Genomic DNA, 15,470 nt, shown 5'->3' with positions numbered 1-15,470 from the left:
AAACTAAAAGATCCAGGGAGTTTTACAATTCCTTGCTTAATTGGTAGTTTAGATTTTAATAATGCATTAGCTGATTTAGGGGCTAGTATCAACGTCATGCCTTTTAAAATATTCAAGCAACTAGGTCTCAGGAAACCCAAACAGACTAGGATGAGCATTCAATTAGCAGATAAAACTATAAGATTTCCTAGGGGTATTATTGAAGATGTGCTAGTCAAAATCGATAAGTTTATATTTCCCGTTGACTTCATTATTTTAGACATAGAGGAGGATAGCAACACTTCTTCAATTCTTGGAAGGCCCTTTTTAGCAACTGCTAAAACAATTATTGATGTTGGCACAGGTGAGCTCATGCTTCGTGTAGGAGATGAAACACTCACCCTTCAAGCTCGCAATTCTGACAATACATCAGAAATTGAAGGTGATCGTCTAAACCATTCTATTAAAAATGACCACATGATACAACCCACTTTGCAGGAGATAAGTTTGAAGGAAATACATGAGCCACTCTCAAACAATAGTAGAGGTTCTATTCATGAAGAACAAAGGCTACGAATAAAGGAGCTAGATGAATGGCGAACACATAAACCGAGAACACACGATAAATCAAAACTACGCCAGAATGAGCCCGATACCTCTCCAAATCAACTTAATGGTGGTGATAAAGTCTTCTTAGATGCCGTAGATCCCCACATTGTCACTACCACACCGAATGAGGAAATCCCTCTTACGGTACTCAGTATTTTTCCATTCGGTATGATAGAGGTGAGTCATCCCAAGTTCAGCACTTTTAAGGTAAACAATACCCATTTAAACCCTTATTTTAAGATTGATAGTAGGAATGAGGAGTATAAACTCCTTGAACCACCATGATCATTCAACGGAGAGGTAAGTCGAGCTTAGACTATAAATAAGCACTTCTCGGGAGGCAACCCGAGCACTAACTATATTAACTTCTTCCAAAATTTAGTCTTCAACATCTAACTTACTAATGGAGCTCTTTAATACAGGTTTTCCACAAAGACACGGCCAAGCACACGAGCGTGCTTATGGATGTGTGAAAACAGGGTAAGGATTTCCCCAACACGGCTTATGATACAACGCCACGACCGTACGACATGGCCGTGGTCAAGCCCACCAAAACAACACGGGCGTACGACATGCCCATGTGGAAGACCCATGGTTTAAACTGAGAAACTAGCACGAGCGTGCGACACACCCGTGGTTGAACCTGTCAAATTAACACGGGCGTGGGGCTTGCACACACGGGCGTGGGAGAAGCGAACGAAGCTAGACACGGTCGTACGACACAGCCATGTGAACCCACACGCCCAAAGCACACGAGTGTAGGATGAATTTCAGACAGACTCAAATAGGAAAAACACAAAACACACAGGCTAAAATTGGGGAACACAAGCATGTGCCTTGGCCGTATGGCCCAAAATCTATAAATACCCTGCACTATTCACTTTCTTCCCCATTCAAAAACCCTAACCCTAGCCGCTGTAACTCCATACGGCCTCCCTGCTACGCCCGTGCACTGCTTCCCACTCCATTTTTTACGCTCAATCTCTCTCCCCTAGCATTTGTTTACTCCTTTCACTTCTATTTTACTTAGTTCTAATACTTAGTATCAACATAATCTTCATATCTTTTGAACTATTCTTCATTTTGCTCATTATTCTATCATTTAATTTGTATTATTAGGTTAGTCATGACATTACTATGCTTCTTCTCATGCTATTACCATGCCATTGTCTATCATTTAATTTGCATTTCTAGGTTAGTTATCATACATTCCGTGTTAAAATGAGATTAGGAAAACCTCATACCCATTACATTTCTATTTTCATTCTCATTGTTATTTTGGTTGAGTTTGCTTCATATTAGTAGTCTTGGCTAAAATAGTTAGTTCAAATTCATGACTTTTTACTTCTTCGAATTCGTTTACCTATTATTATTATTCTTTATATTACAGGCTTTTAATGTCGTCTTCATAAAGAAAGAAGACCGATGTCCTTGCTTCCAAGAAACGGAAGGGAGCATCATCTTCTGCGGGTCCAACCGTGAAAATTTGTCACCCCCTCCTACAGTTTCCCCGTAGGCCCCAGGAAGAACTTTTCCAGATACTTCGAGCCCGACCTTTAATTGCGGGCCGTTGCATCGACTAGGCTACTGTAGAACAAGTTTAGTTTGCTGATTCGATTCGAGCCCTCCTAACCACCGACCCTTAGGAGTTATTCTTTAGGATTATCGAGCCAATATACCTTGACCTCACGATGGAACTATGCTCAACGTTCCATCTTCAAACCGTAATGACGAACTACGATGATCCTGGCACGGTTCAATTTCGCCTAGGCGAATTAATCTGCCAGCTAAGCATCCCAGAGTTCGGTGCTGCACTAGGCTTATATACGGAGGAGTTCAAGGAGGAGAATGATTTAGACACTCTCATCGCCACATACACTTCTCCCCCTCGAAGTGCTGGCACACTTTGGCCCCTGGCACGGCCTCCTACAATCTTAGCCGCTCCAAGGCATCAGTTCTCCCACCATCCTTAAGGTACTGACACACTATTTTAGCTCACACGATTACGGAGAGGTGAGAGAGCACTAGCGTCATCAACACCCACGACGCCTACTTCTTATAGTGCATGTTGCACGGGCACATCTTTGACCTTGCCTATTTCGTTGCCCTCACAATTCAGCACCAGATGGAACAGCATAGGAAGGGGGTCATCTTCATCGGCCCCTACGTGACTCGGCTTGCGCGACACTTCGGGCTCTTCAACACCGCGACCCAAGAATCATCCCTCACCCTCATCGGCCAGATGTCTCCATAAGGCATGTCAAGCATGCTTAGCATGAGGATGATAGAGATGCACCGAGGAACCTACCCTCCCCAGTATCGTCTCACCCAATCTACCAAGGAGGAAGCCTACGAGGACATTCCTGATGATGTCCCCCCACAGCACGAAGACCCACCGACTCAGCCACCACCACCCTCTCGTCCAGTTCATGCGGCGGCTTCATACGCTGGCATCTCTGAGCGCCTCACTCAATTCGAGCAACAGTGTTTTCAATGATTTGACAACATTGATGCTACTCTACAGCAGATTTTTCAGCACCTCCACATCTCATCGCCAGTCCCACCTCGCGAACCATCCATCGATGAAGATGTTTAAAAACATTTATTTATAATTTTATTTTTTTATGTTAATTTTTATTAAAACTACTTTTTATTTTTTTAGATTTTAGAATTTTATTTTTAATTATTAATTTCGGTTATTTCTTTATGAGTAATTATTCTTTCTAATATCCCCTAAAAAGTTCCTGATTTCATCACAGTTATATCGAGCTCTTAAGCTCATCATCACATAGGAACTAAAACTCCACCGAGAAAGGTTCTCCACGACTGCCATCTCCTACTCGACCACGACCATAGCCACCACTAGATGTAACTTTCTTGTGGCGCAAGACTTATGGATTAATGAACCTCTATGACCGCCGGAGTATCCTCCTCCACTCTCAAACCAATTACTCTTCAAAAACTCCAGTTTGAGGAATTCATCATATAGGAAGTTTCACTTCTCCCCCTATTTTTTTTTTACTTTAATGTCTATCTCTGTACATTGAGAGCAATGTACATCTTAAGTGTGGGGGGTATTTATTTCATTATCAGAAAAATCCCTCAATGATTTCCTTATTCTATTGAAAAGCTTTCATATCATATTTAGGATAAATTTTAATTAATTTATGATTTTGATTGATATATCTTGAATTAAAACATAAGCAATTATGCATTGATTGTTTAAACTTTAAGACATTAGAGAATCAAGCATGATGAGTTGATTTTTAAGAATTCAAAATCTTAGGCTATTTCCCCAAAGTTTAGGTATTACTTTGAATTGGAATTCACAAGTTTTTAACATAAAAAACCATAATTTTTGTGAGATTTTTGAGCCTTTTGAGCATCTATTAATTCTTTCATGCTCACTTTTATTATTGCTTTGAGTGCGTTAGTATTGAACTGTTATTCTAGAACTTGCTTGATTATGCATGTCGAGACCACACCATTTGATTTGATATGTCAAAATGATTAAGGCACTTAGGATTAACCCACTCATGCCATGAAAAGCCTACCTCCATGATTAACCCCTAGTAAATCCCCTTGAGCCTAACAAACCATTCATTGTATTACCCTTAATATTAACCCTTAACCCATTATTGTTGAAATCCCTTAAATTAATCCCTATTTTTGTCGAGAATTGAGTTGAATGGATTGCTTAGTTATGTTTTGTTCTTAATAGTTAGTCTATGTTATTTAACTTGTTCTTAAAAAAAAACTATGTATATTTATTAGTACTTCCATATTCTGAGAAGAAGCTCTGTTGTACGCAAGTGAAGATGAACTTTTTTTTTGGTTGGGAAATTTTTCAATTCAATCTCGATTCTAGCCCTTTCTTTTAGCTTGTGACCACACCCTCTAACCAAGCCTCATTACAACCTTCTAAAGACCTTTTGATTGATGTCTCATCTTAAATTATAGTGGTGGAGATTTGATTTTCATGCAAGCCTATGGTAATGACTTTTCATTATTGACTATTGAGTGCTTCATTTATTGTCCTTAAACACCTCAAGTGATTTGAGTGAATCTTTAGTGAGGATGTAAAACTCTGTGATATTCTGAATCAAAGGTAATTACTTAGATGAGGGGAGACACCTATGTTTGCATGAATAAAATGCTCAACTTGGAATGTTTGGAACTTTTATGTTCTTTTAGTTGAATTCTCAATGTATGATTACTTATGGATTAATGTAAGATATTATCGATAGAAATTATAAGTTAAGAAGAATTTATTTTGATTATGAGTTGAGAATTTTGCTTGAGGACAAGCAAATGCTTAAGTGTGGGGGTATTTGAAAAACCGTAAATTATTCATATTTTTACCCCATGTTTAATGCATTTTATGGATGATTTCCCATTAGAATTGGTGAATTCGATGCTCCTAAAGCTTTAATTTCATGTTTTATACTTAGGAGAGCATAGGAGAGCGAAAGGAACGAGAAAGGGGCCAACAAAGGAGAAAATGGGCCAAAGTACAAAATCAACACGGCCTGGACCTCCTCACATGAGCAGACCACATGGTCGTGTCAATTTGGCAGGCTCGAACACGGCCTGAAGTAATCAAACACGGGCGTGTCCCTACCGAGCCCAAGTTGAGTCCAATCCGGAAAAGGCTAATTTGAAGGGCTTTTAGGCATTCCAAAGCCTATAAATACACCCTAGCGGAGGAAGAAAAGGACATGGAGAATAGGGAGTAAGGAATTACTCCAAGGAAACCGATTGATCCATCTCAGAAGCCGGATTCATCATTAAGACTGAAGATCTCTCCTCAATTTCCCTTCAGGAGTTTTGGGTTTTCTTTATGTTTTGTATTCTTTGTTCTTCTGAGATATTTTATTATTTAGTTATGAACTAAAATCCCTAAATACCTAACGGGAATGAAACCTAAGATGAATCTTGTTATTATTTTCTAAATCGTATGATAAATATTTAACTTGTTCTTAATTATGTGTTCTTAATTCTTGTTTTGATATCCCAGGATACTGACTCAAGACAAGCTGTTATTCAGAGGAGGAATAGACCTTGTCTAAGAGTCCATTTGTCATAATTAAGCGGAGTTGATTGTGCGCCTAGGCATAGGGTGACAAGATTTTTCCAAATTAAGGTGAAACTTAATAAGGGGAACCATAGATCGAGTTAATGCAACCCTAGAGTGTTAATTAGAGAAAAGTCTCGGTTATTCAATCTATGTATTAGATGTTATTAGTCTTGAATAGGGATAATAACATAACTTAGGGATCTCTACGAAACAAGTTGAATGAATAAATCGTCCGATTCGGAGCCAGAATAACAAGTAAAGCCTAGGTGGATTTTTCCTTAAGTATTGTCTTAAGTCATTCGATTTTCCCCAAAAGCAATTCCCCAATTCTTTTTTTTTGTGAGTTCTTAGTTTAGATAATTATTTAATTAAAACAAAACCTCTTTATTCTTAGGCTAGATAATAAAAAGACAGTTATTACTAGTACTTTTAGTTCCTTTGGGTTCGACAATTCGATCTTGCTAAAACTATACTACTGTTCGATAGGTACACTTGCCTACATCGCAATAATAGTTAGATCAAGAGCGAGTAATTGTAAATATTTAAAACTTATCACAAAATCACGCGATCATAATGCAACTATAATCGTAAATCAAACAAACTTGGCATATATTGCCCTTCAAGGTTCCTGGCTTTTTGAAGCATTATCTTTTATTACTCCTACGTCTGTTTTCCTTACAGTTTAGCCATAGGCATCATTGGTAGAGTAGAACCATATCTCTTCATTTATCTCTTGACTTCTTCATGCAATGAAGGCTTCGCCAAAAGGGCGTACTCATAGACTAACTTCGTAGTCAATTACAACACTTTACTTAGAGCATATTCTCTAACTCTTTCTTCTTTGGACCCTACCCGATTTCAATGACTTCGCTGGGCGAGGTATTACACCTATGATAGATAAGATTAAAGGTTGATTGGAGTAGAGGAATACTGACTTTAACCTTGTTGAAGATAGGCAACAAAAAGAAGAGAAACAGCAACCCCCTAATGGTGACTCAAGGGATGCCACACAACCACAATTGGCACAACAAGAGGCTGTTTTTGTATGGTACCAAAAAGGGAATTAAGGGCTGGTTAGGAACTATTTTTAGGCTTGAGAAATAAAGGAGAATAAGGTTGGAAACAATAGCACAAAATAGCAATTAAAGGCTTAAAAATGGCATCCAACGAAGGGGATTTAACAGCGGTAAACACCACCAATGGTAGTGGCTATAGGGTTGCTTTGGAGTGATTTAAAGGAAAAGTCTAAGGGTTGAGTAGGGCTGATTTGAACAAAAAAAATAATATGCAAACCCAGAAAAAATAAAAACATAAAATCGATAGCAAAAATTGGAGAAAGATGAGGGAAATCGACACTTACACAAAGAAGGGAAAGGTGACATAACAGAGATTGATATGAGTGGCACCGTGAAGGAGAAAGGAAGAAAAGAAAAAGAAAACAAGAGAGTTTGAAGGGAGAAAAAGGGTTGCATGACTACAGCAAAGAAAAGATAAGACAAGGCTGAAAAATAAGTAAAAATGTTGTATTTATACTGAGGTTAACTAGGCTAGGCATCACATAAATAGGAAAAGGGAAACAAATCTAGCAAAAATTAATAATTTATAAAGGAAGGGAACCGAACTTGAGTCTCTAAGTCAATTACACTATCTTATTATTTTCTCTTAACCATTAAGCCAATAGCTCATTCTTAAAAAAATACTACAAATTAATAATTAAAAGAAATTCAGGATGTTACACATCAATCTTTATGATTCAATCACTTCTTGTTCACTAATCTTTGAATTCAAATCATCATATCCTCTTCCCCCTAGGTTACTCTCACAATATTTATCACTCTTCTTTACATTTTCACAACTCTTTCTTAAACTCTATAATCTATTTCACAATTTCCATCACAATTATTCACTCATTCATCCCAAAATCCTTTTAGGAATGGGGTTGAATACTTGAAAATGTTAGGATTGGTAAATGTTTTAAAAGAATCCTCAAATCCCTATTTAGTTTGGACTGGAGTGACGTCTCCTGGTCCTTCCTTTTAGGTTATACTAACTCTACAATGCTAGTAGTGTCACGCCCCTTACCCGTCTTCTACGCTGGAGCATGGTACGAGACATTACCGGAACATAACACATGCAATCGTACAAAACCATGACATAGATTTTTTTCTATATATCCAAGTTAAAACAATTCAATTTTCATACTTAATCATGCATCATCATACCTTATAGCTTGAACAATATTAATTAATATCAATGGTCATATACAAAATGAGCTATCAAATATTGAAGGCCAACATTTTAGGCCAAATTAATTATGACATAAAACAAAATAACCAAGTCCTCTATACATGCCATAATCCAAAATATTGTTTTCAAAATACCAAAATATATTGATTGTGTGGATGGATCTCTGACGATCTCCGAATCCCGAGTTGGCTTGGTGATACTATAAGACAAAGGAAAGAAAAGAGAGTAAGAATAAATGAAATATCCCGAATTAGGGCCTAATCGGAATAGTAGTTTTGGGACAAAAAATCCAAGATAGAAATAATTATTTTATTATCATTTTAAGTTCTATGGAATGATTTCATGATTGTGTGAAAATTTTGTTTAGAAATTTTATCGATAGAAGGTCCAATTTGATATTTAGGACTAAATTGCAAAAGTTGTAAAATGTGTTTTCTAGTTCACAAAGGTACTAAGTACTTGTGAGTAATGCGTTTTTAAAGTGGAGGTCCTTGGATAGCAATTAGACCATTATACTAGTTTGGACAAAAATACCTAAAGGAAGATAAAACACCATAGTTTTTAATTAAGGGCATTTTGGTCATTTAGTTATTAAAATGAATTAAAAACAAAATTAAAAGCCAATTTTTGTCCATCTTCAACCCCTTGGCCGAATTTCACATAAGGAAGACATAGCTAGGGTTTTTTGAAGCTTCCAAGCTCGATTTTAAGTCCATTTTAGCCCTGTTTTTAATATTCTTTACGTTTTTGGATTCCCAGTAACTTGATTAAGCTTATTCTAGCAATAATTTAACGTAGGGTTTATATTTGGAAAAATACCCATAGGTGAAAATGTGTTTGCTTTGATGTTTTATGGTAGAATATGAAGCTTGAAATTGTGTTAAACAACTTTTGCTAAGCGATTTTACGTGAAAACGAGTAAAACGACATAATCGGTAAAAATACCTAATGTTCATAAGTACATGTTAGAGTGAGAATTTGATGTTGCCATAGAAGGTAAAAATGATCAGGATGTCATAAAACATAAGAAAATAGGATGAAGTTTAATTTCTGAGCCTTGGGGCAAAAGTGTAAATATGTAAAATTTTAGGGGCAAAAATATAATTTTGCCAAAGTTTGTGTCAAGGACTGTTTTAATAAATGTGAGTATTAAATAAACTAAATTTGTTCTTTTAGATCAAGAGAAACAAGATTCGAGTCGTGATCGAGGGAAAAATAAAGTTTACGAGGAATAGGCTCGATTTCTAACATTTTGTACCGAGGTAAGTTCAGGTGTAAATGTAGTAACATAATTGTCATTTTAAGTAGATTAATGTTATTTATATGATATGATGATTATTGTCATTAAATATTATGCTTTGTGGATTATTATTTAGTAATATGCAAATTATGTGAGCTACTTGATAAATATGAAATGCTATCAAGTATCGGTTCCGACATTCCGTGGAAGACAGCAAAGATGTGTGATTGAGGAAAATCCCGCTTGAACCTTGGGAATAGATTAGGATACAAGTGACATGTCACTAGGATATTTGAGTTCCGAGCTTGTTGAGTTGAGTCCGAGTTCTTGAGATGTAACTAGGCATCTGAACTCGTTGAGCTGAGTCTGAGTTCGCTTATGGGCGAGTTACATAATTTCTATAGGCTATTCAGTTTGTCTAGCTGCAGGTATGGCACTTATGTGCATGCAATCCGTGTATCCAAATTATATTTCGATGTGTTAAACGAGTGAATCTTAAGTGAATAAGGAGAATACTTAAGACGAAGGTGACATGTTGGTAAGTGTGGTGAATGAGAAAATTTGGACAGGTATGCGCTTAAACCCTCGGGTTGAGAACTTGGTATGATGAAATCGTGGTAAGATAGTAAATGCAAATGTAACATGAATGTCTTGGTGATATTTATACAAATGATGTTTTATGTTGGATTGCATGATTATGTTACTTGCTATTTACATGTGAACTTACTAAGCATTTATGCTTACTCCCTCCTTTCCATTCTTTGTAGTTTTGACAAGCCAGCTCGGAAATTGGGAACGGTTAGAGGCTCGCTCACACTATCCGTGGTCCATGTTGGTTTAGTGGCTTGTGTATTTTAAGTATGGCATGTATAACATTATAATCATTTTGTGTATATGATCTTATGATATGGCTATTGGGTGGTAAGGAAATGTTTGGTAATGATTAGTCATTGAAATGGCTAATCAAGATCATATTTGGTGTTATGTATACTTAATGTGCTATCTAGTCCATGGAAATTCATAAAATGGTGAAATTTGCTATAAAATAGTATCATACAACAGCAATGACGTGAGTTTGAAAAATCACTAAAAATAGTAGAGATAGATTTATATGATGAATAAAATATTAAATTGAATATTATTGAGTCTATTTTCATATGGAGAAACAAAACAGGAAAATAAGTTGTATTTTATGAGAAATTTGAGTTTTGGTGGAACAGGGTCAGAGCGACTTCTAAATTCCCTGTTCTGAATTTAGAAATTCACTAAAAATTATATAAAAATAATTAGGAGTCATACTTTATATTTATAGATTCATTATTGAGTCTACTTTTAAGGAAACAAAAGGCATAGTCATATAAATTTTGTACAAAGAGAAAAGTGATTCGTAGTGAACAGAGGTCAGAGCAGTCGAAAACTGAAACAGTGGAAACTTTAACTAATAAACTGTACTAATTGACCCGACCAAAAATTCTGGAAAGAAATTAGTAAATAGATATATTAGTCTAGTTTTAGGGAAAATTTATGGATTTTAATTTTTAGTTTCTTAACTCGAGATATGTTCTTTTTAGAGATTGTGACGCAGATGGCAGTTTATTACGAAAGGTGAAATAAATTGTTTGAAATTGTTTAAGTGATAATTTAAGTCTGTTAACGCCTCGTCCTCGAATTTGGCGATGGCCTTGGGTAAGGGGGTGTTACAATAAAGCTTAGTAAGTAAGTACGTAAATAATAAATGATTTATCAACATATTTCTCAAGATAAAACAATCATAATAGTATATATACACATGTTCAGGTCAAGCTGTTTTCTTGAGTCACAGTCACTAAATTATTTATATCCGGAGATACAGAACTTCAAATTGAGATCCGCTAATTTTATCAAAAACTAGACTCACATATCTATTTACCATAAAATTTTCATAATTTTTTGTTTATCAAATATGTACAGTTTATTCTTTAAAGTCAACTCTGTTACGCTGTTTGATAGTTCCAACCCCTCTGCACTAAAAATGAATTATCTCTTTGTACAAATTTTGGTAATGTTTTCATTTATTTCTTTAGAAAATATACTTATTAATAATTTTAAGCATATAAATTATAATCCATAATTTTTTTTACATTTTTTAATAATTTTTCCAAGTCAAAATAGGGGATTCCGAAATCATTCTGACCTATCTCACAAAAATTAAAATATCTCATAATATGAAATTCTTTTACTTACATCGTTTCCTTTATATGAAAATAGACTCAATAAGATTTAATGTCATATCTTATTCAACCTCTAATTCAATTTAAAAAATTTTTAGTGATTTTTCAAAGTTACACAACTCCTGCTGTCTAAAACTATTTTATTACAAATTTCACTTTTACATAATTTCACCTACTCCATTCCATCTTACCGAAAGTTAACTCAACTATCGAGCACATTGCTCATAAATTTCCAGAAACATATACCTGCACTTATTCATCACATGGTCATGTTCACATGTATTTTCACTTAGTCGATTTCCCGTTGAACTCATAGGAATAATAACAGATACACGGTTGCCTGCACATATTACCACCCTTGAAACCGAAGCTACCTGGTACGCATAGTAGCCTGCACTTAGTACTACACATGCGACCAACAATCTGATACACGTAGTAGCCTGCACCTAGTGCTACACACATGACCTAACCATCTGATACACGTAGTAGCCTGCACTTAGTACTACACACGTGATTGAAGTTGTCGAGTATGCATAGTAGCCTGCACTTAGTACTACACATGCGACCTAACTATCTGGTACACGTAGTGGCCTGCACTTAGTACTACACACGTGACCTAAAACCATCTTAAACACATAGTAGCATGCACATAGTACTACACGTGTGTTCTCACAATGGATCATTCATATCATTTCTATTTTGAAGGTTCAACCGGGAAATTCCTCACTTTTCAACATTTAACAAACTCATTCATAGTCTATTTCGATTCGTAATTTACATCAAATGATCATTTTATAGGAAGCCACATCTCATATAATAACAAAATATAATAACATAAAAAGAATCAATCTATTATTTACATACAAACTTACCTCGGTGCAAAATATAGTAATTTTGCAATTTAGTCCGATATCTTTTCCTTTCCCCGATCAAGGTCGATTCCACGTCTTTCTTGATCTATAATCACACATTTGACTTATTAATGGCTCACGTTATTCAAATTAGCCCAAAAAATCCTATGGAAAAATTTACGATTTTACCCCTAAAGTTCACAAAATTATGATTTTACCCATCGGCTCATAAAATAAATTTTTATTCAATTTCCTTGTATTTTAGGCCTAGCCGAACCATTTTCATAACTATGGCAGTCTCCAATTTGCACTAAATCACACACTTATACACATTTTACAACTTTTACTAACTAGTCCTTTTATGCAATTTCATGAAAAAAAATCACTTAGTAAAAGTTGTTTATCACACTCCAAACATTCATATTCATCCATGAAACATCAAAATACATGCATGTCATCCATGGGTAAATTTTTAAATATAAACCCTAGCTCAAAATATTAGTAAAATAGGTAAACTAAGCTACGAGGATCTCAACAATGTAAAGAACATTAAAGACGGGACTAGGATGCACTTTCTATTGAGCTTGAGAGTTGGAAAAACCCTAGCTATGGTGTTTATGAGAGTTTTGGCCAAGCGTGGTGAACATGATACCAATTTTGGCTTTTTTTCCCATTTTATTATTTTATTTACCAAATGACTAAATTGCCTTGCAATAAAAACTACGGTATTTTATCTTCCTTTAAGTATTTTTGTCCAAACTAGTATAATGATCTAATTATTATCCAAAGACCTCCACTTTAAAAACCCATTACTCACAAGTACTTAGTACGTTTGTGAACTAGAACACACATTTTACAACTTTTGCAATTTAGTCCTAAATATCAAATTGAACCCTCTATCGATAAAATTTCTAAACGAAATTTTCACACAATCATGCAACCATGCCATAGACCTTAAAATGATAATAAAAAAATTTCTACTTTAGATTTTTGGTTTCGAAACCACTATTCCGTTTAGGCCCTAAATCGGGCTATTACAAGTAGAGCCTCGAGGTAACTATTAGCGATCAGAGTTCATCTTCCTTCACACATTCATGACCCTAACTAATTCAAATCTTAAATTAAATAGTCTAATTTAATTCTTTTATGAATTCCAACATTCTCAAACTCTACCATGATTATATTAGGAATTTAAATTTTTCTACCACTTTACATCTGATATCTCTCAATTTATTATAATTAGATATTAAACAACATAGTTATCATGTTTCACTCTATAACTTCCACTTTTTCATCAGTCTATCAACCATTTCTCTTTTTCGAACATTTCTATCTCAAATTCAAACTTTTCTTTTCTCACAAATTTATATCATCACAGAATACATTGAAATTATTATATATCACTAGCAATTTAAATCATAGTTTATAACCGCATCAAATCTCATAATCTCATCTCATCACACCAAATCCCTATATGGCATGTACTTCTAGACTCATGCACAACCCTAAGATTAGTAAACCTAGGCTTTGATACCACCAAATGTAACACCCCTTACCCAACCGATTGAGGGGTCAAGGTTCTAGAATGTAACATTCATTGCCGAAACAACTACAATATCATATTATCAATAAACATTCATATTGCATTTAGAATATGATTTTCTAGCTTAGTTAAGCTTAAAATGAGCTTCCGTAATCTTTCTTGCTGACCAAAATTTGATTCGGGATAAATGGATGAAGGCTCAAAATAACGAAAGCTCAACGCAACTACCCAATTTTATCATCATGATGTCAATAGCTCATCGTGACTATGCGAATTTTCATGACATGATGTGACCTAGCTCACCACAATGTCAAGATATTTCTCATCACAATGTCACTTTCTAAGTAGCCTCGTCACGATGTCAATATCCCATTATCGCAACGTCAATCCGCAACTCACAACCTGCACATTTTTCACTCTTTCTTACTTAAAACAACTTCTATGACCCACATAGCCTCCACATATCCAATGTCATATAATTTTCTACTGATAACCAACAATAAACACATTTAAATCTAACTCAAACAACTTCTTACATATTCAAAAGAATAAGTTGACATTCTAAGATCAATTCCCAACCAACTTCATTCTTTAGTTGTAAAACATACCTAACAAGTTCCTATGTACATGCCAAGACTAATAACCAAAATTTATAATTCATACTTCCTTCAAAAATTGAAGAGTGATGAGATGAGTTGGGGTTGATCTACACCATAACTTCGAAACGATCTATACCTATGCGTTTAAAAGAAATCGCATTAAGCTCATAGGAGCTTAGTAATATCAAGAGTGATACTATATATATTTTTATTTATTTAGAATTTGCTCATTTTACACGCATTTATATACATACATAGACTTTTTTATAGTATACAAACATTATTTTCCATCCTTACGCACGATTTTGGCTAATTAAAGACTATACTAAAGCATTATTTTAACCAAATACAATCCACTTACCATTATTACCCGATTGTCACTTACCTTTTTCTTCAATTGTCCAAATGTAGACAAAATAGAACATGGTATGATATTCGAATAAACGATAAAATGCATCAAAGTGCCGCTATTTTTTGCATGAATGTGCAAATATCACTTTGTACCGAAGTACCATTCACTTGCACCGTAGTACAATTATCACTTGTACCATAGTGCCTCCGCCACTTGCATCATAGTGCCACCATCACTTTGCGCCATAGTGCCTCTATCACTTTTCATATTGGCATACCAATTATATTATACTTACATACTTCATCTCACTATTTTTCAACAATGAAATAATTCAAGCTTTACTATTTTTTCAATGAAGTCCTTACTTAAATAAAATTAATGATTTTTAAATTGTCTATTGACATTCACCATATTAAAATTTCATATTTCTCTTAGATATTTTATATTGACATCTATTACACTTATCTAATGTAACACCCTATACCACGTCTAGCCACTGTCCCTAGCTACAATGTGTTACAACTATAAAACCTTAATATAATTCATATTTTAAATAAAACATAACCAAAATAAATCATCATCAATCATTTCCATGCTTTTTAATCAAATTGGGACCTAAGTCGAGCTTACAGAACATTTAAAACAAACTAGGATCAATTCCAGGTTAAATTGAAACTTTTAGGAAATTTAAGTGAAAAGTGTAAACAGAGGTCATAAGACCATGTGGCCAGACCATGTGACAAAGGCTAGCCCATGTGGCCCA

This window comes from Gossypium hirsutum, chromosome A02, assembly GCF_007990345.1.
Source record: "Gossypium hirsutum isolate 1008001.06 chromosome A02, Gossypium_hirsutum_v2.1, whole genome shotgun sequence".
In the NCBI taxonomy this organism is placed as follows: Eukaryota; Viridiplantae; Streptophyta; class Magnoliopsida; order Malvales; family Malvaceae; genus Gossypium; species Gossypium hirsutum.
The sequence above is the reverse complement of the archived record's forward strand: the minus strand, read 5'-3'. Positions refer to the sequence as shown.